Genomic DNA, 26,022 nt, shown 5'->3' on the forward strand with positions numbered 1-26,022 from the left:
TGAATTAGAAACCTCAATATCATTTTTAAGACCTATCCCTAGTTACCCCACACGTATGGGTTTGATGTTTTTTTTTCAGTTTCTGTTTTAAGTATGGGGAACCCCCAAAATTTAATGTTTTTTTTTTCTATTTTTGTGTGATAATCTTAATGCGGTTCACAGAATACTTCTACTTACCAAGTTTCAACAGTATAGTTCTTATAGTTTCGGAAAACAGTGGCTGTGACATACGGACGGACAGACACAGACATGACGAATCCATAAGGGTTCCGTTTTTTGCCATTTGGCTACGGAACCCTAAACAGGAAAACGTAGCCTTGAAAATAATAAAGTTACTACGTTTTAAGCTTCTCATATAAAATTTGCTGTTATGTAGATTACGCTACCAGTGCTAGTTACGCCGATGACGCCCCGACGAAATGAAAAATAAATGTTATTAAAATCCTAAACAACTAGCAAATATCAGTTAGTGTAAAACAATTTACAAAAAGCCAAATTATACAAAGTCCGTTTAAATTGTCGATATGAAAATTATAACAAAAAAAAAAAACAAATTATTTAAATATTATATTACTGTTTACTTTTATGCCTTAGACTTTGATCTATCTACCTATTTAATGTAATTATCCAAATCGTTGATTTTGATATAATTGAGTGGAGCTCGTGCTTGGTAGCTAAATACAGGCGTATTCCAATTTTAATTATATATCAAATTCATATATATATAACAGTCTGTTACCGGCAAGTGGGCTTTTTTTAAAGTAAGGTAAAGTAACATAGTTCTCTAATTTAACCATGACCTTAATTTAGTTAATAAACTAAAATTCAGAATTTATTAACTTTCTAACAAAATTGTAATTGCCAGCAATGTACATTGCAGTAAATTGACAAGTAAGTGCAAATGACAGCCCTTCATACTTTTTTATTGAATTGCGACTTTTATTTCAAGAGTTAGCGATACCAGTATTTCTACCCTTAAGATAACTACGGCCAATTAAAGGCACTTGTCTCATTGATAAACACATGATTACCAACTAAATGAAACTTAAATACAAACCCCACATCTTAATGTTAATTTTTGTAAAAACAAATTGCAGTAATAAGTCTTATTAACAAATTCCAAAATCATTTTTGCACCTTTAAAAACTTGATGGCATGTTTTCTATGCTTTTTTAAAAATCTTGTGCACAGTGTTGTTACTAGTACCAAGCAATACGAGTACTTAACGTTGGTACCTGTCTGAAGTGCTCGAGAATCCTTTTTTCAACTTGCACTGGCACGATCCCGTTCATGGCCCTTTCAGGCTGACCGGGCGATTGGCCTGTTCTCACGAACTCGCTGAAGGGCCGCGGTTATCAATCGAGCATTGTGTGGATGTCGTTAATTTGGGAAGCGTTAACGATAAAGCCTTAAAAACCTCGGGCATCGTATCGTAAACCACTAGTAAGGCATTTTAAAGAAAATCAAATACCAGTTTTGGTATTTTTTTGGTTTGAAATTGTCATGTCAAAGTTTATAAAAAACTGTTTAATGAATGTTTTATGTATGTAAAACCTCCATACATGAACGCAGTGATAAGGAAGACGATATTTTTTAATAGTTGTCTCAGTTTTTTACCCCCGTACCACGACATGTCTTGTACCAAGTGCATTAACGATATGAGTAACGACGATGACGGAGTACACCTACTACATTAACTGTGCGGATTTCAGAAATTTAATTGAGCAGGTAATTCACATAATTATGATTTGCTAATACACGCAAACAATTGCTAATCGTATAATTATCAGTTTTAATAAATGACCGCATGATGGTAACACACTATATATATATCTATGTTGTGTACAATATGTTATAAAAGTATGTAACATTTTTTTTCCTAATATTTAAATGGTGAAAAAAACACAATGTCTTGAAGAAAAAACTCGAAGACTCCTTACATTGTTTACAGTCAAATAATTTATTCCTTGTGATTTTTCCAGATATTTTCCCACTTTATCGAAACATTTTGCATTGTAGGTACAAATCTTAAATATTTGAAGCGGAATAAGAACATGACACATATTTTTGCGGCCTTTGTTGTGTAATATATTATTGCAGGTGACTGTACTATGAATATTTACATTCTGGGCAAAAAACATATTTTACCATCATTAATTTTGTAAACAACCGTACTAAAATTTAATCATTTGAAGATTTTACGAAATTACAACAGGCGACTCAGGGGCCGCGAAGCGGCAAGTCTGGCGCGTCGTAGATAGGCGTTGTGTGCAAAACAGCAAACTTATTCATAAAACATTGCTAACCGCAACCATACAACTTGAACTGCCGACGCCGTATCTCTTATTTACAAACGGAGATCAGGGTCACACTGGATTGTTTAAAGTGATGAGTTAAATGTTGTAAATTACAACGAGCCTACCATGTGTTAAATTGAAAAATAAATGTGCACATCGCACACCGTTATTGCATGCGAGAAGTTACAATGAGTTTCGTTTGTCGGCTGTTGGCTGGCTTACTCGTACACAACATTTGGAATTTGAATGAACGAAATGAATTCATCGATTTTCACGTCAGCCGGGCTAGCACATGATGGGCGCGACAGTATCTCGCGGCGAGATAGACTACCCATCCCTATTTAATTAATATAGAAAAAGACGGGTAGTCTATCTCGCCGCGAGATACTGTCGCGTCAATCATGTGCTAGGCCTACAGAAACGAATGATCACTTTCCAAACACAGTAAATGCGTACCCAAAATATTACTTTAATGATGTATAATATTATGATGATGATGTCATGTGAGTTATTCATTAAGTATCTAAGTACCTATAAGCCCTATCAGCAGCAACATATACCAACGAGCGAGGTAAATATGCGTCTGATCAATGTTATAATTTATTTGAATAAATTTATTTTATGCAAAATCTATTAATCAAAAAGAATCTGTTTCAATTGATTGAAACTTGACTTTCCTATTTAACTCTGACTAAAGCACGTCGGCATTATGAACGCTGTTTTTCACTAGCACATCAAAAATAGGTTTGACTTGTTCTGCAAAAGGGGGGACGGGGAGATGAAACCCCTGGCAAACCGCATTAAAAATAAAAAATTGTAACCTACAACCGCTATTTTTATCAGTATAACATTGCTAATTTTAGCAACGCCTACTTGAATAAACCCTACCATTTTTAAACAATTGGATCTTATGAAAGGTGAGCGTAAAGTGTGTCGGGTAGAAAATTACAGAGAAACTAAAAGAGGTTGCGAGTGTTGGTGTGTCTCTAGAACAAAATGGAGAATGAATTACTAATGAAGCCGAAAATTGAAAGAAAAAAATAACCATATGGAACACAATGGAATTGAAGAGGGGACGTATAATAGGTACCGTAATGTGGCATAACAATACAGTGGCAAAGATTGAAAGAAGACGAAAAAGAGAAAATTCTGCAAGATTGTTTACCTTAACACATTCAGTCCTAGCGCGAGCTACGCGCTACGAGCGTAGCCGATAACAGAGCAAAATCCGTACATAGCGAAGAGCGCCTACGAACTCGCAGGGAAAGTGTAATAAAAAAGGATGCTGTCGCCTCTATTCTATAATACTTTTACAACTTAGTATTCATGTAATTTCCCTCTTCCTTAGCTTGGCGTGTCCTTAGTTGCTCCATAAAAGAGCCCGCTGTCGAGTTTTGGCAACCTTACCCCAAGAATTGACGCAGGCATGCAAATGGAAGCAACTCATATCTGACCTTCCATCCCAGATCAAAAGGCCTTAGAGATATTAGTCTAGGTTCGTAACGACGTTTTTCTAAACGAGTAACAACTGTAATATGTTACGAAAAACTCAAATTATACGAGCAGGGGTTTGAACCCACAACTTCCAGTTTAGATTCTGCGTTCTTTACTTTAGAACCCGCAAACCTTACCTACGACCCTAGCGCTCGATCCTATAATAAAATTAATAACAATGTATCGAATAAATGATGAATTTTATATTTTCTCAAAAAAATCTTCGGTATTTTTTACAAAAGACTCCTTAAGTATTGAAGAATGCGAAAATCTTGAGAAAAGATCAATTGTTAACTCTGCCTAAGTCCCTTGGGCAAGGTTTCACCGAAGCCTGCTTTCAGTGATAAAATAATATAGGTATATTACGAGTACATTATTTCACTGATTTCATTCTACAAAGACCTGTGGTTTTCCGCGGTTGAGTTTACTCTGACAATCGTTAAATCTATATAAATTAGACGGTTAAGGATTATATTTCTAGTAAAATATCAAAACAAAGGCGGCGGAATTTCACCTAAGAACATACCTATAGAGTATATCTACAGATACCTAAAAAGGCAAATAACTACTACTTATAATACATACACAGATTTACTAATTTAGGTGATACACTTTTCAACACTTTCCCTTAAAAATACTTTAGCAGTTGTGTATTTCACCTCCGCTTAAGGTAATAACAATATTAACTTGTAAAATCTTATAAGAAAAAATTGTAACACGGACAGCAAGGCCAAATCCCTCGTTTTCAGGAGAGATATTACTTCATTTTCAATAAGTCTTTGCAAATCCGAAATATAAAATCAAATAAAAAAGTAAAAGAAACACGTAGTTAAGCAAAAATCTTGAGTGAAACATCGAGGCACGAGGCAGTGATCATCGCCTGGCGGACCTCGACAACTTTCCTCGCTTACCGTCTTTAACATCATATGAGTAAGAAAATATCCTATTCTGTATTTCGTTCGGTCGGTTTTTCATTGTTTCGGTTTAGTTGTCCCAATAGACATTTTTTCCGCCTGACAAATACATGACATAGTTTGGAGGGACATTAGCATGATCGAAACAACATGTTAAAGGATTCACTCAGCTAAATAATGTATAAATTATGTACCTACTAGTAGGTCTTCAGAAATATATTACCTATCAGTTTTAGGTACTTTGACATCAGTGTATCGCGCTTGAAGACGAATTGCATATGCTGCGATTTTGTTATACCTATTATTCAAAGAAAGGCGTATTTTATGACAATTTTATTGATGTAGACTGTCTTGCGGAACGCTTAATAAACAGTAAATAACTACGTAGTACCTCAAATAAGTATAATAAACATAACGTCGAACGCACATAATACCAATCTCGCATTACTTTTGGAACAAAAAGAATTCGAGCTTCGAATTGGAACGATTTAAAAAAATTAACCCGATATTGCATTTGATATGCTTCGGATTTCATTCCGTGCTCGCTGAAATCTATCGGAATATATTTTGCAGGCATTCTTCTGTTTCTTTCAAAATGTTGAATTTTTCGCTTGAACATGATGCCGGACTGAATCCAATCAATCCAACGTTAGAAAAATCTTCACTGGATCGATCCGTGCCTTGTCCCGTCTATACAAAGATCCCGTCTTTCCTTTTATGTCTTTCCGTAGCCAAATGGCAAAAAACGGAACCCTTATAGATTCGTCATGTCCGTCTGTCTGTCCGATTATGTCACAGCCACTTTTTTCCGAAACTATAAGAGCTATACTGTTCAAACTTGGTAAGTAGATGTATTCTATGAACCGCATTAAGATTTTTACACAAAAATAGAAAAAAAGAAATTTCGGGTTCCCCATACTTGGAACAGAAACTCAAAAAATCTTTTTTCATCAAACCCATACGTATGGGGTATCTATGGAATAGGTCTTTAAAAATGATATAGAGGTTTCTAATATCATTTTTTTCTAAACTGAATAGTTTGCGCGAAAGACACTTCCAAAGTGGTAAAATGTGTCCCCCCCCCCCCCCCGTAACTTCTAAAACAACAATGAAAAATCTAAAAAAAATATATGATATACATTTCCATGCAAACTTCCACCGAAAATTGGTTTGAACGAGATCTAGTAAGTAGTTTTTTTTTTTTTTAAGTCATAAAAAAAAAAAAAAAAAAAAATCATCAAACCCATACGTGTGGAGTATCTATAGATAGGTCTTCAAAAATGATATTTAGGTTTCTAATATATTTTTTTTCTAAACTGAATAGTTTGCGCAAGAGACACTTCCAAAGTGAAAAAAATTGTGTGCCCCCCCCCCCCCCACTGTAACTTCTAAAATAACAGTATGAAAAATCTAAAAAAAATATATGATATACATTACCATGCAAACTTCCGCCGAAAATTGGTTTGAACGAGATCTAGTAAGTAGTTTTTTTTTAATACGTCATAAAATTAAAAAAAAAAATCTTTTTCATAAAACCCATACGTGTGGGGTATCTATAGATAGGTCTTCATAATGATATTTGGGTTTCTAATATCATTTTTTTTCTAAACTGAATAGTTTGCGTGAGAGACACTTCCAAAGTGAAAAAATGTGTGTCCCCCCCCTGTAACTTTGATCTCCATACAAACTTTCAACCCAAAGCGCTGGTGGCCTAGTGGTAAGAGCGTGCGACTTGCAATCCGGAGGTCGCGGGTTCAAACCCCGGCTCGTACCAATGAGTTTTTCGGAACTTATGTACGAAATATCATTTGATATTTACCAGTCGCTTTTCGGTGAAGGAAAACATCGTGAGGAAACCGGACTAATCCCAACAAGGCTTAGTTTTACCCTCTGGGTTGGAAGGTCAGATGGCAGTCGCTTTCGTAAAAACTAGTGCCTACGCCAAATTTTGGGATTAGTTGTCAAAGCGGACCCCAGGCTCCCTTGAGCCGTGGCAATATGCCGGGACAACGCTAGGAAGAAAGACAAACTTTCAACCCCTTTTTGCAAAAAAATTGCAAAAACGCTGAAATCGGTTTTCTTGTATTTTAATACATAATATATCTTTTTACGAAGTTTCGAATTCCTAGCTTAAAATAAAACTTGAACCCCATACAAACTTACATCCCCTTTTCAACCCCCTTAGGATTTGAATTTCTCAAATTCGCTTCTTAGCTCTTGTACAATTTATAAATGCAACCCAGTGTGTAAATTTCAACTTTCTAGTATTTGTAGTTGCGGCTCTGCGTTGATGAGTCAGTCAATCAGTCAGGAAACGTGTATTTATATAAACACCGTGTTTTTTGTCCTTTGATTTCAAGGGTGCATCCCTGAGCTTCAATTATGTAACTTTCTCAAAGACACCGGTATTGTAATTACTTCATTTCGGAGATTATCAATATTTAATTTTTATCTTATAAGACCCTTACGAGCGTGTACACTTGCCTTAGGGCCTATGGACATATTGATTAGTGTTTAGTATGAGATAATACATTTGCTACTAAACGTAAATACTATCTCGGACGATTGATGTTCGAAATGACATTGATATGTCACAGTTTAAAAAATATATATTATAGATCCTTAATTGCAATAATACAATTGAATCGGGTGTGAAATTGTATATTTATTGTAAATTGTAATCGTAAATAATTATCAAATTTGTAAATTTTATAATTGTATATTAATTAAGTACAGTTTGTTGGTTATTACCCTATTTCCTAATGGAAGAGCGGGGTCTCCCGACACAAATATTGTCATACTTAATGGGAGATTCCAGCCCTTTTATGTTTCGTGTATTATAAGTTAAGCTAAATAAACTATTTTTGTATTTGTATTTTTTGTATTCAATTGTTTGGTTGAGTTCAATATAATGCCCGTGTTACAACAACGCTATATGCAACATTTAATTACTTTTTATAAAAATAAAAATAATATAAAATAAAGTTTTTTTGTTTTGAAAATTAACTATGCCATTTAGTTTCCCTTGACGTATTTACCGATACCCCGAAGTTAACGGAATTCAATAAACACACGGTGTATAGATAGATTCTAAAACACTAGAACGCAATTTGGCAACGAAGTCAATCTACCCATAATCTAATATGTAATTACCATTATCTATCTAATCTAAATATTTCGACCTAACAACACATGGTGAGATGACATTAATGTAGTTGGGCGCATTTCATTAGGAGCTAATATTCAAATTAGTTTGCAATAAATAAATTTCTGTTAACCAGGTATCAAAAATGGATGTTTTAACCCTTTTCCAGGCCGCACCAATCTACAAGGTTTTCAAAAAAAAGGCAAATATATTCCAATTAATCCAGCTTTGATGATTCATTTGAAGACAAGTAACATTTCCTGAAAGTGTAATCTAATTTGAACCTTAAATTGGAATGCTAAAGTTGAAATTCTAATGGCGCGTATGTGGTCGATAAATCGTACTATGTCGAAAAATTAAATGTATTCGAAAAATAAACTTAAATAATAGATAACAATCGCGTTTTGGTTTAATTGGTATAAGAGTAATGTTCTTTTTGAATCTTGTTAATATGTTGTTACATGTAAGTTTCAATGGGAATGTTGAGATAATATTGATCGAATTTTCTAATCTTATATTATAAGATTATATGAACTAAGGCAAGGGTTGCAACCCCTATTTAGGTTATTTAGTTTCAGTTAAATATTTTTATATGCCATTGAGTCTTTTTACATTTATATCTCTCAGTGCCTTTTTAACAATAGCTAAATTTAAATGTAATAATGTTTATCTACACACATATCTTAAACTCTCCATATTGCCTTTAAAATCCGTAAATAATAGCCAAGGGTACGATAAACTGTGTTGTTACAACAGATTTCTTATCTATGAAAATGGTACGTTTCATTTTTATATCAAAATCGATTTGGTAATGACATTCAAATTTCGAACATCTCCGAAAAAAAATCTGATTTGACCTCTATTCTTATATCATTCGAGATGACCTTGCCTATTGTCAATTGCATAAAATTTTGACAAATCTCGCATGTTAGTTGGTATCGAACGATATGGCACTCGGGCCCCAACTGTAGTATTTCTCTCAATCATCAAAAAAAAACTAGGGACGGGTGCCATGCGTGAAAAAGCTTTCATTTGCCGCCATTGGACGTAGAGTACAGTTTATCCGTTTTGTTGACCGGTTTGGCCTAGTGGGTACTGACCCTGCCTATGAAGCCGATAGTCCCGGGTTCAAAACCTAGTAAGGGCATTTATTTGTGTGATGAGCACGGATATTTGTTCCTAAGTCATGGGTGTTTTCTATGTATTTAAGTATTTATAAATATTTATATATTATATATATCGTTGTCTAAGTAGGTACCCTCAACACAAGCCTTATTGAGCTTACTGTGGGACTTAGTCGATTTGTGTAAGAAAGTTCTATTATATAAAAAAAGTTATACATATTTGTTGTTTTTAAACTAACTAAGCGAAAGATTCGTGTAAAATGAGCGATAAAGATATTTTGGAGACGCCATCTCATATCCGTAAGTTCCGCCAGAGAGCAACGATCAGCGATGTCGGTTGTAATATGAGGATAGTGAATAATATCATAGAAAGTTATAAAATATGTGTGAAGATAAAGTAGTGTATAATTAGGCATCAAAACACTCGTGTGGTTCTTTTAACAAAACTTATTTCGTTCATTTCTTTAACTCACACTCGTATTTAGAATACCTTTTATTATGTAAGTAGCAGTCACATAAACTTCTATCCCAGCAGTAAAAAATAAAATTACTACACGTGATTCGGAATTAAGGAAGAATTCTGTCTTAAACCCTGGTTTCAACTTACACCAACGCACTCTATGTAGCGCACAAACTTTTTACATTTATTAGGTAAGTCGTGGAAGATTAGTGTTAAGTGCGGGTTCATACATTTGCTACTTGCATTAGTAGCAAATGTATAGACTCGCACTTGGCAGTAATCAATGTGTACTCCGTCAGGTGACACTAAAACAGCCGTTTGGCTGTTCCTAGGATATTTATAGTATTTTATGCAACAGTTGTATAAGAAGGGTCAAAAAAGGCGAGTGGCGTGAGTTACAATGTGAGCCGGAGCCGAAGGCGTAGGCGAACATTGTAAATGAATACGCCACGAGAATTTTTTGACCTACTTATACAACGTTGCATACAATATTTTTCCTACGAGTCAACAAAAATAAATCTTAATTTAGGTAAACAAACTACAGCAAAAGTATATAGCCAAGACGCGCGAGCATACCTTGTTACGCGCCCGGCCCGCCCCGGGCCGCGGCCGGCCGGTCGGCGACACCTCCTCTTTTTGGACAGTTTTTTCTCAATTTTGGCCACCGTAGCCTACGGAGACTAACAAGCAACGCTAAGCGGTCTTCGTAGTCTATGGGTGTTGCTATATTACGGGTGTCACATGCGTGTTTCTGACTTATGAAGTAATTATTTTTACTATGCAACCAAATGAATATTTTGTAAGTTGGCATCAATGCACTTAGTTTAAAACTGTATTCGTTTTGGTTTTGTTAGGTTAGTAGCCATTAATCGCAGTAACTTTATAGCTTATAAAAGCACAAGAGCTGTTATGAGGAATAGACAATATAGACTTTTCTTGAAACCTTTTATGTATGTTCTTATATTCGTGTTAATGAATGCATAAATGACAGATAACAGTAGAGGAGTAGGAAAATGATTTAATCCATTTCGGGACACTATAGTAAAAATCCACAGTTACAAAGTGGCGCATCTCATTCTTAATTCTTATAACAGCGTACATTTAGAGGTGTAATTAGAGGTGGGGGAGTAATCGTTTATGGGCGTTGAGGACCGGTCCCTGTGGACGGACGTGCCTGCAATGATCGTTCGTTCGCTTTGGTTAGCGAAGGCGAGTCGAGTCCTCCATTCATCGTATGCCCTTCAGGTTCAAAATAAGTATGCGTAATTGGAGTGCGCTTTTATACTGGTTTCCACCGAGCAATTAACTTTCTTGCGCTAGGCACGCGATTGGAATGAAATTGGGCCGAGCATCGTAAAGAGCATAAACGAATACGATAGGTACGATACGTGCAAACACATTTGGGCTCTTTACCACAAATAGAAGGAAAACATTGGGGTTCTATAAGTCCAATTTAAATTTTTGTGATCTTCGATTTCGCCCTCTGTGTATATTTTGTCACAAAAATCCCATACTCAAAAAACATTCTTCATTCCTCCCTTGTAACTCTATTTAGAGATGTAAGAGAAAATTCGCCAGTCGGTGACGGTGTTTTTTCTCTATGATGGTGTCACGGGTTATTTGCCAGCTTTCATACGCATGCAAATAACATAAAAAATGTTTTTTTAGAATAACAGAAATAAATAAAAGGCTTTTATTTGTTAACAAGCACAGTTGGTAAATATTGCGTTTGGGATGGGGAAACAAATACTAGGAATCAGACAATATCGCGTAACGATATTGTCTGATTCCTAGTATTTGTTTGACGGTGGCATTTAGAGTGAAATTAAATTAAAACTCGACTGAAATAATTGGAATAATACCAATCGGTTATGATTGGTCCAGTCAGTCAAAAAGGTACTTAATTAAGTAAATAAATAGTAAAAGAAAAATGTTTATTTTGCCTCAAATATCTGAGCTATCAAAGATCCTAATTGGTATTGGATTTCGATTGTAACATTTAAAGCAAAATAGGTTCAGATGGAAGGGTGGTAGGTCCCGCTAGAAGGTAATACGTCCTTGTAATTTTACTTCATTTGCGGTAACTACATAAACTACGAATGTTTTTAGTTTTTCTGTTAATTGTTTTAAAACTTAAAAGAGAGCTGACTAGCAGTGCAGATATAAACATTAACATCATAAATCCGCATCGATATAAGAAAAAGCAAATCATAGTTTTCACTTTGCATTATTTTCATAAGTAAATCTCCAATAAGTAAATTCTTGTATTATGTTGTACAAGACACATCGCCAGGATCGACTAGTTACTGCGCGAGGCGAACTCTCCAGTGCTAACACCCGCGGTCGTGACAAACCAGCCATGATGAGAATGATGTTTGCAACAAACCGACGAGAATTGAATGCAGGAGGCAATGATCCAATACTACAGAACAGACAGGTATGGAAGAACAGAGAGAAGGCATATGACTGAAGATGGGCGCTTTATGCTATAAATGGATTCTGTTTTTGCTCATATAAACAGGGTTAGAATTCATCACCAAATTATAACGCTCATTATGGGGTCAAGTAAGCCTTGTCACATTTGTCAAAACTCCATTCTTTGATTTAAAAAAAATAAAACAGTTTAAGAGTGTTTCACCTTAATTACTCATAAATATTTATAGGCGACTGATAGCAATGGGCGCTGGAGGTGGGCCCTGCTAAAAATCCATTAGTTTTGTTTTACCTTTAATACGGTTTTTATACAAATGGGGAACATTTTATGGGCGCACGTTGGCCGTTATACTCAAAATTAATCCTGATTGGTTCGGAGTTAAAGGTATTGCTTGCCGTTTTGATTATTACTGTAAATGCAAAAAATAAATTGCCTTGCTGTCGTGGCAACAATACTGCCGCGATTAGATCGTGCCTGCCCCGCCCGCGTCAACGCTTTGCAGCTACCATCCAAATGCGACTTTACAACAGCTACTTACTAAAGTGCATCCGTATACGAATAATACCCATATAGATTTTTCAGAATATTACATTGAAACCCATCCCTAGACTTACAATTAATATCCTGCGTTCTACGTATGCATGTTATTCAATAGGGCTGTCTCGAATACACACAGACTGTGTATCGGAAAACCTATTAACTGGGAGCTCTAAATAGTGCTGTTTTAAACACAGTCAACTAACATTTAATAAATCTTACTACATTGACATAAGGTTCACCAAGAGTCAGCGAAGTTTGTTAGTGTTAGTGGGTGGCAGGTACTGCTGCGTAGGTATTTCCCGGAACAATGCGAACTGAGGTGGCATATAGTTTTGTGTTTATTCTGTGCTAGACTTCTTTTATTGCATCTGGAACACCTACTGACATATCATTTTTTTTTAATTCCGCTACCTAAAGGTTGTCTGGAAGAGATCGCTTTTTAGCGATAAGACCGCCTGTTGTTTACCTCTTCTTTATGTGTTGTATTATTTGTACTGTTTCTGTATTGAGGTGTGCAATAAAGTGTATTTGTTGTTGTTGTTGTTGTAGTAGTGTGTTATGTACCACTTACAACAGACTCCGTATTATAAAGCGTTACTTGCTGCAAGTTCCCAGAACAATCAAAGATCACTGTGATGATTTTCGGGGGCCTGTTACACCGCCTTAACATATCAACGCAGTAACTCTTTGTTTATACCTAAAGCAAAGAGCTTGTGACACTAGTAAAGTTGCAAGCGTTTATAGGATGCGATGGCCGCTTACTCGTGCGGGCCGTAAACTTGTTTCCACCGTCGGGGTATAGAAAAATAATAACTAGGAGCTTTTTTTACTTTTAACATATTACACCGTGAACCACACCAATCATACATGAAACTTCATGCCACACCATTTTTTACTATAACATATTTTGTGGAATAAGTACCTCGAGAATCCCATTTTAGTTAATCTAATTAATTTCTTTATTCACATAAGAACTAGACGTAAACATGGACTATACTGAGGCTGATGTGACCGATTACGCCACGGCCACCGCGAATCGTCATAATAATATATAATCATCGTATACGCAGTTTATTACACTGATTCGTCCCCGCATTGCGAATCCACACGTCGCTCTTGTTTGATAGCGAGACAACGCTATGCACGTATAAAAATGTCTCGCACACCCGAGTGGTATGCGGATCCTCATACAATGTGAAGGCCGCCATATTATTTAGGTCAGGTAGGAAGTAATCTGTGAGCTTTGTATGTGTAATGGTGAGTACTGACCGTCTGTAGCAATTGGGAGCCATGGGCGGATTGATTGAAATGTTGCTGCGTAGTGCAATTGAGGAACTTGTGATGACACGTTCTTCAAACGGCCATCCGTGAAACCCATTGGGGAAGTGAATGGTGACCGCTAACCGGAGGATACAGTTGAATAAGGCCGCCAGAGAGACCGACGATGTAGTTTAGGTTGCACTGAACCGTTAGATGAGGGCGGCGCATGATCGGTCGTATTTAAAATCCTTGGTGCAGGCCTATGTTTAAGTTTTTAAAGCTGATTATATAATAATAGAATAGAATAATTTTTAATCGTAAACACAAACAAGACACATTTAATTACATGATATAACAAAAACAAAGAAAGTATAAAGTCCCACGAAATGATGAACGATGACGATGATGACGAAATAATGATGTTCTTCTAACCTTAATTTCACTCATTTAATCACTAATGTCTAATGTCATATTAATATTCTCATAGATGTTAAGCTTAAGCTAGTATATGATATGAATCGGGTACTAAATGTTGTTTATGGTTTCTCTTCATTATTGATGATCTACAAAAACAATTTTGCCAGTAGAAAAAGGCGGCACAACTATTTAGCCGCGAATTATCGATCTACCGAGCAAATTTTTAATATCATGCTTTTCCTAAAAACAATGCCTTGTCAGAATATAACTAACTAGTAAAAATAGATTTCATAATTCGAAAAAATACGTGCATATATGTAGTACAATATTCCGTAAATAGAACACTTGCCTGTGTCTCCTACGAATAGAACAACTGTCACAATAACTCAATAAACATATAATGACGATAGCGATGCATGAGATGCATCCCGTCCGTTCCCAAGGCACTCCGTGTTATATATGCAAACTTGAGTAAAATGTATAACATTATTTTACAATACTACGTTTATCTCCGATATAAAATGGTTATACCTACTTACGGTCTTGAATTGATATACTGGAATGTGAAGAAAGCTTTATGTGGTAATATCAACATGAGTGTTCTAAACTCTGAAAACTAACCCTTGTTGCACTACCATAAATACTATGAAGTACTTTAATATACAAAAAGATTTAATACTAAAAAGAAAATGAATGCAGATTGGGCGAGAAATACCACGTATGGAAAAATTGTCCATTACTACTTTTATGTAGCACATAAGTAACTCTGTACAGTTTGTCATAGAGATCGGTACCTCTAGTGTAACTTCCATTCGATAGCGTAACGTAACTTTCGCGTTTAGGTTAAGTCTCATTTTGTATGGGATTTTGAACAGCGCGCCAAGCGCGCGTTTTGGAAAGTCAAAAATCTCATACAAAATGACACTTAACGCAAACGCGTACGTCACGTTTCGCTGTCGAAAATATTTACACTAGGGGTACTGAAGTCCATCATTCTAAGACTGGAGAAAACGAAGTTAGGGGCAGAAACGTTAAAAGTACTATTGTTCGTAACTAGTACACTCGAATGAGCGACTCGTACGGCAGCGCTATTGTTATTTCAGTCATCTTACTCCGGTCTAATGAGAGAAACATGGTTGCTACTCGTTTTCGCTGTCCTTATGCAAAATACGAAATAGGGTAAAGGCACCTATTACCGTGGTAGTTAAGGAACTTTTCAAAAGAGATCCAAAAATTAAGAGTATCAATGCTGTCTAACAGCAAGGAATATTTTTTTTTCATCAGAGCATTTAATGAACTTTCCGTTTCACACGTTTTTGGATTCATTTTGGGTTATTATATGTATTAAAATATTTTTTGAAGCCAAAATGACCAAATCTTCTATTACCGTGGCAAGGGACAGGCTGTGATTCTATTATCGCGAATTGAGCTTTCATTACCGAGGGTACAATTGGCATGATTTTTCTGCACTCGTTAACAGAAACCAAACTCAAAATTCGAAACCTAATACCGAGGGTTAAAACAATAATAATGACGATGGGTTCTGTATATTATTTTTGTGTCATTAAGTTTAATAATGACACAAAAATAAAAAATAAAACTATAGGAGTATGTTTAAAAATAAGAGATAAATAAATATTATAGGACATTAAATATTAAATATTATAGGACATTATTACACAAATTGACTAAGTCCCACAGTAAGCTCAATAAGGCTTGTGTTGAGGGTACTTAGACAACGATATATATAATATATGAATATTTATAAATACTTAAATACATAGAAAACACCCATGACTCAGGAACAAATATCCATGCTCATCACACGAATAAATGCCCTTACCAGGATTTGAACCCGGGACCATCAGCTTCGTAGGCAGGGTCACTACCCACTAGGCCAAACCGGTCGTCAAGAGATATATTCGAAGAGATTATAATTACACTTAGGCACAATCAAATACTATTAAATAGTTAACTTACGAAGTACCCACGAGTACCTGTATAACAAGTTATAAGTTGAATGTTTTACATGTAAAACAACAAAAATTATTGTTAGTAAAGTTTTACTAAGGACGTATATGACAAATAGGCCTGCCTGTTATTAAATAAAGTAATTTTTAAATGCTATAAAGATTGATAAGAGTTTGTCTTACTGACATAATTAGCTGCACAAAAAAAACAAGTAAGTAACATTTTCTCATAAGGCACAGCGTAAATTATAGTCGAAATTTTATAAGCTGGACGTTTACCACCTGAGTGAAAGTTTACCACAGTGAAATGGTAAACGTCCACCTTATAAAATTTCGACTATATATAAAAACATGAAAATTTTTTATTCTAATATTTTTGATAAGGTAATTAAGTTAAATAAAGTCTCTCACATATTATGTGTTATAATTTACCCGTTTATAACTAACAAATCACAGTACTTTTCTTATTGCTGATTCTTATAGCTAAAAAAAATCATGCCTGAGATTTTGGACTACTGTATAAATAAAATTATACAAAAAAAAATCTAATCGGAATTGTCCGGCAGTTGGGTACCCTTCCTTGTCAGAGTAATAACTGAATCAGAAAACAGAAGAATTTAAATCTGATAATGATAACTGAAGTCTAAATTTTATCAACGAAATCTGTACTTGCGGTACCCTAAATGCGATATTTCAATACAATACCAAATAGTCACTCGGTAATAGATAACTCTTTAAGAGCCTATTACCGACCCATTCGATATTTCTCTGGGTCGGTAATAGATTTCTATACATTCTATTACCGAGGGTAATCTGATCATACCATCGGTAATAGGCTTAATTTGGAGTTTAATTAAACCTAATTCCGACCCATAAAAAGAATAAAACACAGATGTTTTTTCAAATCAAATCAAACACGTATATTACAAGCTTCTTGTAAAGACAAAATCACATAACTGGCAAGTAAATTTTAGGTTTTAACTCAAAATAAAAAAAAGTTGACAGATTAAGGGTTCCCATAGAAACAAGGAAATCGGTGCTGAAGTTTTGTTAAAAATTAAGGGTTAGTTGAATACTTTCCATACCACGGAAATAGCTCTTTAATAGCGTGAATAGATCAAGATTGGAATAAATAAAAGAAATTATAAAATTGATAATTTGTACCAAAACTAAAGAGTAAATAACAAAACTACCACTTTTTCTATTACCGTGGCATACCACGGAATTACTTACCACAGAAGTAATTGGCGCCTATCACCGCTGTATTTTATTTTCAATTTTAAACGTATTTCCCGGTCAAAAACTAAGTTAAAAGTAATTCAAAATCGTGTAGAAAACAATACACAACCTCTTAAAAGGCATTGCACTAGTTTATTTGCCATAACTATTACGTAAAACACTAAGTAAGATTGGAGTGCACTTACCTGTGGTGTCACGCGTCTGTATGGAACAACCGGTTCTTGCGCCGCCGTCGCACAAACTGCCGAATCGCGAGTTTTTTGTTACACTCACACAAATGCACACTAATGGGCACGATAGACCAATGAATGAGCTTGTTTTGTGTATGCTTTATTTCTTAGAGAATAGATCTGTTTGCTTGCAAAATGCGTATTTGTAAACACCGCGGTGTTAGACGTCGATTTTGATACCCGCGTTAATAGCCGCCGTTACTACCATTATCACTTGATGAATTAAAGAAAGCGGAGTATTATGACGATTTTAACCTTTTTTTGCGGTTGCGACAGGTCAAAAACCATCCGTCTTGTAAATCCTAATATGAAACAAGAAATGTGTTTCGGTCTATTTTTTTTCATATGGAGTAGATTTATAAATGTTATTACCTGAGTAGAAATCTTTTAAACAGTTTAATTTTCTTTTAGCACTTGACTTCTAACCCTGGTTTCCCAGCTTGAACTCTTCGTAAGGTAAGAGACAGATCCGCTGACGCTAGTATTCTAAATCGAGCCTACTATCCTTCCAAGTAGAGTTATAGCCTACATCCAATATGCACGCAAACTTGGCGAGGCTTACCTGAAATTGATGGCTAGCTATTATTATTAATATTCAAGATTACTCGAGAGGTAGTTCGTCCTGGGGCTTAGGCGTCATTATTGTTATTGACTGGGATCGCTATTGAATAATAAATAGTTGGTATTGGAGAATGTACTTACGCATTCGGCGAAGTAAGATGATCCTGTAAGTGAAAGCTACATACATACTTATCATTATTGACTTCCATTAATCAGGCCAAACAGGATGGCGTACAATAGGTGTAAGGAAAAACAGTATTTTGTAAAGGTTTAACTAACTCTATACTCTGTATCTTTAGGTATTTAAATAAAAGTAAACAAAATCTAACCTGAAGTGGCCCCTTAAGCCAGTTGAGGGTAGATGAAAACACTACATGATCAAATAATGTAGGTTAAAGTTCGATGAGGTCGTTCAGTCACAGATGCAGGCGGTTTTGTACAGTATTTGGTTGGTTAACCAATAAATGTTATACCTAACTACCCAAAAATGTACAAATTGTTTGTTTAATTTTATTTAAATACCTAAAGATACAGAGTATAAGCATAGTTTATAAAGGCATAAGAGCTTGTCCAGTCATATAACGTGAACATTTACGAAAATATTTATGGTTTTTAAGACATGTAGTGATTGATACACATGGACCAGAACTGAAAGTTCAGTATAAAAAGAACAAAAATAATTTCATTCATTATTTTATTTATTTAAAACATATTTTCACAGACAAAATGGAAAAATAATAGCTATGATTCTGCTTTATTTTATCCTTTCTTCAGATTAGCCGCGCTCAGAGCACTCAGAATACTCGGATTCGGATAAATTATTGAAAATAAATGGCTCGGCGTGATACGCGGGTTGGAAAATAAATTCATTCCATTTATTATATCGTGTTACCAGCACTGCCAAACGGCGCCGTCACTTTTCAATAGAAAGGTTGTATATACGAGTACGTTGGATTTATATGAATATTGCAAAATTTCGGCCAACGAGTACAATTACCGAAATTTTTTACATGCATTGTCTATATAGACTACAAATTGTTTTTACCTGCTGGGTGTGTTTAGACACGAAATTGCAGTTTATCTTTAGGTACAAAATTGTTTAAAATTTATTCTCCTTTTCTTCATTTTTTGGAAAACAGCTAACAGCTTCTCTCTCAGTAGGATATATACCGCATTTGAATTGTAAAAGAATCAACGTGGTTTCATATTCATTGGACACTACATGTGTATTTATCTGTATTACATATGGTAATTCATATAATATTAATCTGTACGGCTACCACGCAAGCAGCGTAAGCGTACATAGAAAGTAAGTAGACGTGAGCGAATACGTCAATGTCAAAATTGGTGGTAACAGTACAATGCACGAAGGATACAATGAGATTGATATCAAATTGATCTATATTGTTTTAGCTCAGAATACATCCCAAATGTTGTAATCTCGATGATTATACAAAATAAATTTACTTCAACTCACGACTTTGCTACACTGAATTAGCTCAACTTTATTCAAACACGGCGTTGGATGATTATACAACTTAGTTAAATTTAATCTGCGATGTACCTATTCGATTTTACTTTGAGCAAAGTTCCATGTTCGAAAATAATCTGTCGCAAACGCTGTGTTAATCAAGTTAACAAGAATTGATTTTAATAATAAACTTGAGTGCGAAGTTTTATATTTAAACATTTTCTTTAAAGGTGTCTGCAGTTTGTTAGCGGCTTTTTATTGCAATTTTTATTGAATTATTTATTTTTCTTGAAGCAGAAACTTGTAACTTATTTCATTTGATTCACATATGTACAAGTCCTAAGAGTCATTTGACAATATTAAAGCAAACAAGCCTCTCTAATAACGGGCCCAACAAATATCAAAGCAATTCAATAAGCGACATTGTAAAATAAACAGTTAAGTAGTATACGTAGCAGGGGTGTTATTTCACACCTTTACACATCGCAACCTATTCGAAGTTTTAAACGTACCACTATAAATACATTCGCCGATTACGCATAATGGCGATAGATCATAGTAAAGTGGTTCCCTGAACCTGCAAGCAAAAGGAATAGTCGACTAGCTCGGCGTCGTAGAAGCAAATAAACGGAGAAATAACCGTCTCAATATCGACTCCCAGCCCGACGAGCAACAGATTGTGACGTCTAACTCCCCCGTTTCAAAAGAAAACACGAAAATCTAAATTCCTATCCCCTTCTCTATCCCACCGATAAATAAAGTAAAAGCGAGCATTCGAATGTCGCGAGTCACAATGCTGCATGGCACAAGTTCGTACCAGCTCTGTGCAATCGACATTGCTTTAAGATAATCGGCTATAAAAACGGGAACCAACGACCCAGCCATCTTTCTCGACCTACTTTTATAGCCACACATTTATATCTACATTCTCAGACATGTCGCTGTAGCTTTTATAACGTTAGCAATTCATTATGTCAACTAATGGTTTTGGGTGAGTGACCAAGCTTGAAGAGCTTACCTTAGTCCTTTTTGAAGTGATAGATGCATTAAGACTGTTTAAAAAATTGCTTGAATGTGAATAGCGTTTAACTGAAGTTTTTGAACAGTCATACGTATATACCCGTAAGATTAAATAGTTTGTCTGGCCACACGTTTTAATACTTCAACAAATACACAAGACTTTCATAAACTGGCAAGTTGGAGGACACTTAAGTTTGTGGCAAGTTCTATTTGAAGTATCTCATATGAGAGTTGAATAAATAAATAATCAAGCAACAGGTAAGTTACTATTATTAATTTAAATATTAAATCTTTTGGAGAATAAAATAAAATAATACACTTTTGTGTATATTTTCTCATGTATTATTTGACAGTTTATAACAACGACTTATAATTATAAATTTGTCAAAAAGTTGACAATTGTTAAGAATCTTGTAGGCATACATATAGTGATTATTGAGTTTTGACCAACAAAACAAGCATTTACATTCGAAAAAGTGACATTTCATGAAGTGGAACTGCTAATGAAGACCAAAACTTCACACATCAGCTACACGTACATACCTACCTGTTTCATGTTTGGCGATATTTCTTCTTCGTTTGTTCAGCAAGCTAGGTTTTAAGCAACATTTTTGTCAAGGTAGAGTTCTGATGATGGATTTCACGAGGAATTCAGGGAACAGCTTCACTTAGCTTAGTTTACTGCAGCATTACCTTGTCTATATTATGTATAGTTCTTAGTGAGAGCATTTTAGGAGGTGGGTGCACGTCTATTAAACTGTATAACTTACCATTTTTATCATAATTGTACTTAGGTACTTCTGTTGTTTCTCCAATAAAGAAAAAAAAACTCCTTAACTCTTATATGCTTATAAGAAATGCATATAGATCAAATAAATGCTTTAAGTATGCTTACTTAAAGCATTTATTTTATCTATATGCATTTGTATTTAAACAGTGCCATTTGGTGAAATGGAACTGCTCATGAAGATCAGAATGGAACTCCTCCACGGAAAGTATTTTACGTCTGGAGAAAATTGTGATTGTTACGAGATTGTGATAGTTGTAAATAATTGAAATGGCATTTTCTGTTTCACAAAGTCGGTAGTCGGATAGTTAATAAACTATTAAAGATTGTTTTGAAGTCGGTTAAAACATCTTTTCAATTCAGGTTTGTAAAGAATAGCTATTCGAAAATGATTATAATTGATGTACCTATGTAAACCAAGGGAATGTGATACGTATTCGAGGATACAAGCATTGTGAAATGACTGAGTATATAACTTCATCTAGCTAATAGAACACATGTAGTGACACACCCTAATGACATCCGTGACAACGAAAATTCCAAAGCTTTATATGGGATTGTAGAAAGTTCTACAATAGCATTCCATGTAAATGAGCAATATTTTCTATACAATTGGACAGCATCTAGAGACCGGATTAATCGCGCCCAAGTTTTGGGTCTGTTCAAACCCTAGGGACATTAGTAGCAGTATTTTACCCACAGCTACGTATTACGTCAGTAAACACATCTTTAGTCCTTGTTAATATTATTTATGTTATAATGTAAACACATGTGTTTAATATCGACTGCGCTTCAGCCAAAGAACAGTTATAGGAATTGCTAAGCGCAGCTTATTTCAGTAAAAATCATTTGATGGTTTGCCGTTGTATATAGTTGATATTTAAGAATCGTTTAATTTTTAAAAATCTGATAGTTTTATAGTTTAATATATATCACACAAAACATAGTCAACCACAATCGATACCGGGCAATATTTTACATATTATCAGAAAATCTATATTAAAACGAGTAACTTCTGCCAGCTTTTGATAACATTCTGAATATTTATTAATAAACTACAATAATTAAAGTATATTTACTAGTGAAATGCAATGCAAATGTTTTCATACCGCTAGCCGTGAGCTGTGTAACTTTGTCAAAGTATACAAGTTTATTAAATGCCCAGCATTCCGTAAATAAGTAAAAAGACTGGCTTGGAGCAATCACGACCTCATGTAAATGCAAATGAACAGATGATCGACCAGTCTCTGGGAGTAATTACGTTAAAGGCACTATGCGGGGAACCACTTTGTGCCTACAACGAGATCATAATTAGCTGATACCATAATATGCGCTGGGTAACTACGTAAACTTACACAATTTTCAGACATTAATAGCAATTGAATTGTTAATCGCTGAATGCAGGCTCAGCATCACGACCGAAAACTGAATATACCTCACAATGAATTAGATTAAGGAGATGATAATCACTTTACCCTTGTAACTCCCTTAAAAATTCTTGCATTTGGGGTTAAAAATTCTTATGCGACTTCCAACAAGGTTGCGTTAAACGTTTAACGCTATAATCGGTAACATAAAGTAGTAAGAGTGTGTGATGAGTAAATTCGTCGATTAGCTCAGCCGGTTCCATGGTGTAATGTTTAGCACTCTGGACTCTGAATCCAGCGATCCGAGTTCAAATCTCGGTGGAACCTGACTTTTTGTATTTTTTCTATTATTTAGGAATTTTAGAATATATATATTTAAATATATGTTTTATTAAATCTATTTTATAAATCTTAATTTAAAATATTTTTTGAAGTGAAACTTCTTATGCGACTTTCAACAAGGTTAATATAAACCATACCTCTTAATATAAACCATATGTATTTTAGAGCATTATTTTCATCTCCACATTACGAAGTTTCACTTCTTCCGCGCGTAGGGACTCCACGCACAATTTTTTATTTTAGACTTTTTTATCCTTATAAGAGATCAATTTAGTTAGTTCGAAGCTGGAGTATAATTTTGTATATTCCGTTTTTATTTACAGTTTGACAACGTATTATAACTATGTACGTATATAGTGTACATACATATAAATTATTGTAACTGTGTCAGTAGTGGGGACAAAAGAAAATAATTTACTGAATAACATCCGGGGGCACAGCAGTGCCCGGGCCAAGACAAGCCGACAAAGCGCAAGGGCACTATCTACCTTTTCTCTAAGTGCTTCGTCGTTTTTTTAACCTTTCATAACTTGTTTTTTTAACCTTTACACTTTATTGATATGAAAAAAACCCGATTTCGTCACTGACTCACTCACTCATTCATTCATTGAATTATAATCTGAATTTAACAGTGCTTTGGTTTCGACTGTAATGCTGTATATTATTATGTTTCAAATAAATAAAAATAAATAAAGTGATGATCATCAAAACTCTTCCTGAAATCCTAGAAAGTTGAAATTTGGTAGGTAAGCTATCATTCGTTCACGAACGACAAAAATATGGATTCCGCAAATTTAGATGTTGGAGGTCTGAAAATTGATATATGGACTCCTTGTTATTACTAATAGAATACATATTTCAGTATTTTTAGTAAATCATCCACCTCTTAAATTAGGGGATGAAAGATTGTCATAAGCAACTTACAATAAGAAGTGAAATCTCACCAAAAACATTTTCATGTACAATGTTGCCAAGACGAAACCATAAGGTTCATCAAAAAGTTATCAGATCTCATGTAGAGCCAAGTTCCTAACTCTACAAGCTCTAAGATCACAAGCTCTACACCTTAGTCAAAATATGCGACCATCACATGGACGTAACGTGAAAAAAGTATTCACTGTTGATTACTTTTCTATTATACAATAGTTCTTGTAGTAACGAAGCGAGCCTTATGGTTTCGTCTTGGCAACATTTTACATGAATATGTTTTTGGTGGGATATTATATTCTAGAAAACACAACTTTAATATAATGAAGTAATGCAGTTCCCGGATTTATAGCTAATACCAATGAATAATTGTAACGAGAAATAAATCTTTACATGTAACAGCATTAGTAAATAGTTATAAAGGTAAGTATACAATTCATATGCGGATCCCTTAACCCCTTTATATTGTAACCTGTAAACCTATGAAATGTACCCGGCTGGTTACATAATACCTAGGGATGTACTAAAGGAAAGAAAAACAAGATAGTTCCTTGATATATGTTTTATTTCTTCTTTCAAAACTCCTACATACCCTAAAAATTCAACTTCTAGCTCAGTCTGCTAACGGTAGAGCTGTTGGTTCATTCATATCTGTATTCTTACACTATAGGATAAATCACCAACAAACTAGTTGTTTAATTAAATTTTATTCTGGTAAATATTATATGAAAAGTTACACCTAAGCATTAAATTTGGCGAGCAACACTGTCCATCAGACCTTAGTAAACCTTGATTATGATATTAAAATTATTCATTATAAATGTGACAAAAGCAAAAGGTTACCGATCTATGACAATGACAAAACTTGTTCTACAAGTAAACTATGAGCTTCTTAAGAGCTACCTAAGGGTTTTCTAAGGGTTTCCAAAGGATTTCCTAAGGGCCAACACATACCTGCTGCCACAGACGATGTTTATTCCTCCGAATTAACTCCTCTGCATTCCGCCTGGCAGTCAAGAATAGCATTTGGATTGGAACTCGTAACAATGGCCGTGAAGGCGTCCCGAGCTGGACGAAGAGAAGACCCGTCTCTTACATCAGCCTGCCACGCTCAAGGGCACGCTCCTCTTTCCTCAGCAACTTGGCAAAGGAAAGCAACATTTGCCTCGACCTATTAAAATCTGGAAAGAATAAATAACTTAGTCTTCCGAATTTGGATTAAGCTGGTTTGCAATGAAAACACTTTGTGAGAATTGCTTACCCAGAAACCAAAACTGAATCTCCGGAACTATATAATATACTCGTATGGCGACAATAAATTTACACGCTGAGTTTTATAAATATCTATTTTAATTTTGTAACAAATCAGTATTCTGACACTAACCCATGCCGTCTTTTCTTCTCCTTCTTTTTTTCCCTACATTTCAAATTTAGTGCTCTTTTCAGCCAGAACTGTGTGTTGTCAGTCCAATTTTGCTACCTTTTAAAACATGTAGGTTTCATTACCTAACGACACAATATCCAGAAAAAAATGCTGAAATACAACTATTTATATTTGAAACTAAACTAATTAAATTAAATCATATTTCATATTTCTAAAAAGATATAACGCTAGTTACGCTAACACCACTAGATGGCGCTATGTGACAATATTCAGTGCCGGATTAGCCATTAAGCAAAATAAGCACTTGCTTAGGGCACCACGTGTAGGGGGGTACCAAAATCGTAGGAAAAAAAAAACGCGCAGGCTGCATCAGCATCGCAGTCGTAGTGTAATACTTATGTACACGAAACTTTTTGATACGTGTGCAAGTACCCATCTGATAATAACGAAGGGACGTAAGAGAGTGAGAATATGTAAGCACATCTCCAACCTTACGCGGAGGCCATCAAAGCTCATGGCCAAAAAATCTTACCGTCGGACTTGTGGCCAACCGATTTTCTCGACGTAGTTTACCGATTTTGTAGCGTATTTTGCTCTCTTGCACACCAGATGTGTCAGATGGCCTGGCCAAGTTGCTGC

The 26,022-nt window shown here is 35.0% G+C and overlaps 1 protein-coding gene and 1 non-coding gene across 2 annotated transcripts in view; one reads left to right on the forward strand and one right to left on the reverse strand.

The window, feature by feature from the left end:
- LOC133525772 (uncharacterized) overlaps nt 1–26,022 on the reverse strand; it is a 333,725-nt gene that overhangs the window by 228,154 nt on the left and 79,549 nt on the right. The window lies entirely within an intron of this gene.
- Trnaq-cug (transfer RNA glutamine (anticodon CUG)) lies at nt 22,986–23,057 on the forward strand. The gene has a single exon. It is a non-coding gene; the product is annotated as a tRNA-Gln (tRNA).

This window comes from Cydia pomonella, chromosome 15, assembly GCF_033807575.1.
Source record: "Cydia pomonella isolate Wapato2018A chromosome 15, ilCydPomo1, whole genome shotgun sequence".
NCBI lineage: Eukaryota > Metazoa > Arthropoda > Insecta > Lepidoptera > Tortricidae > Cydia > Cydia pomonella.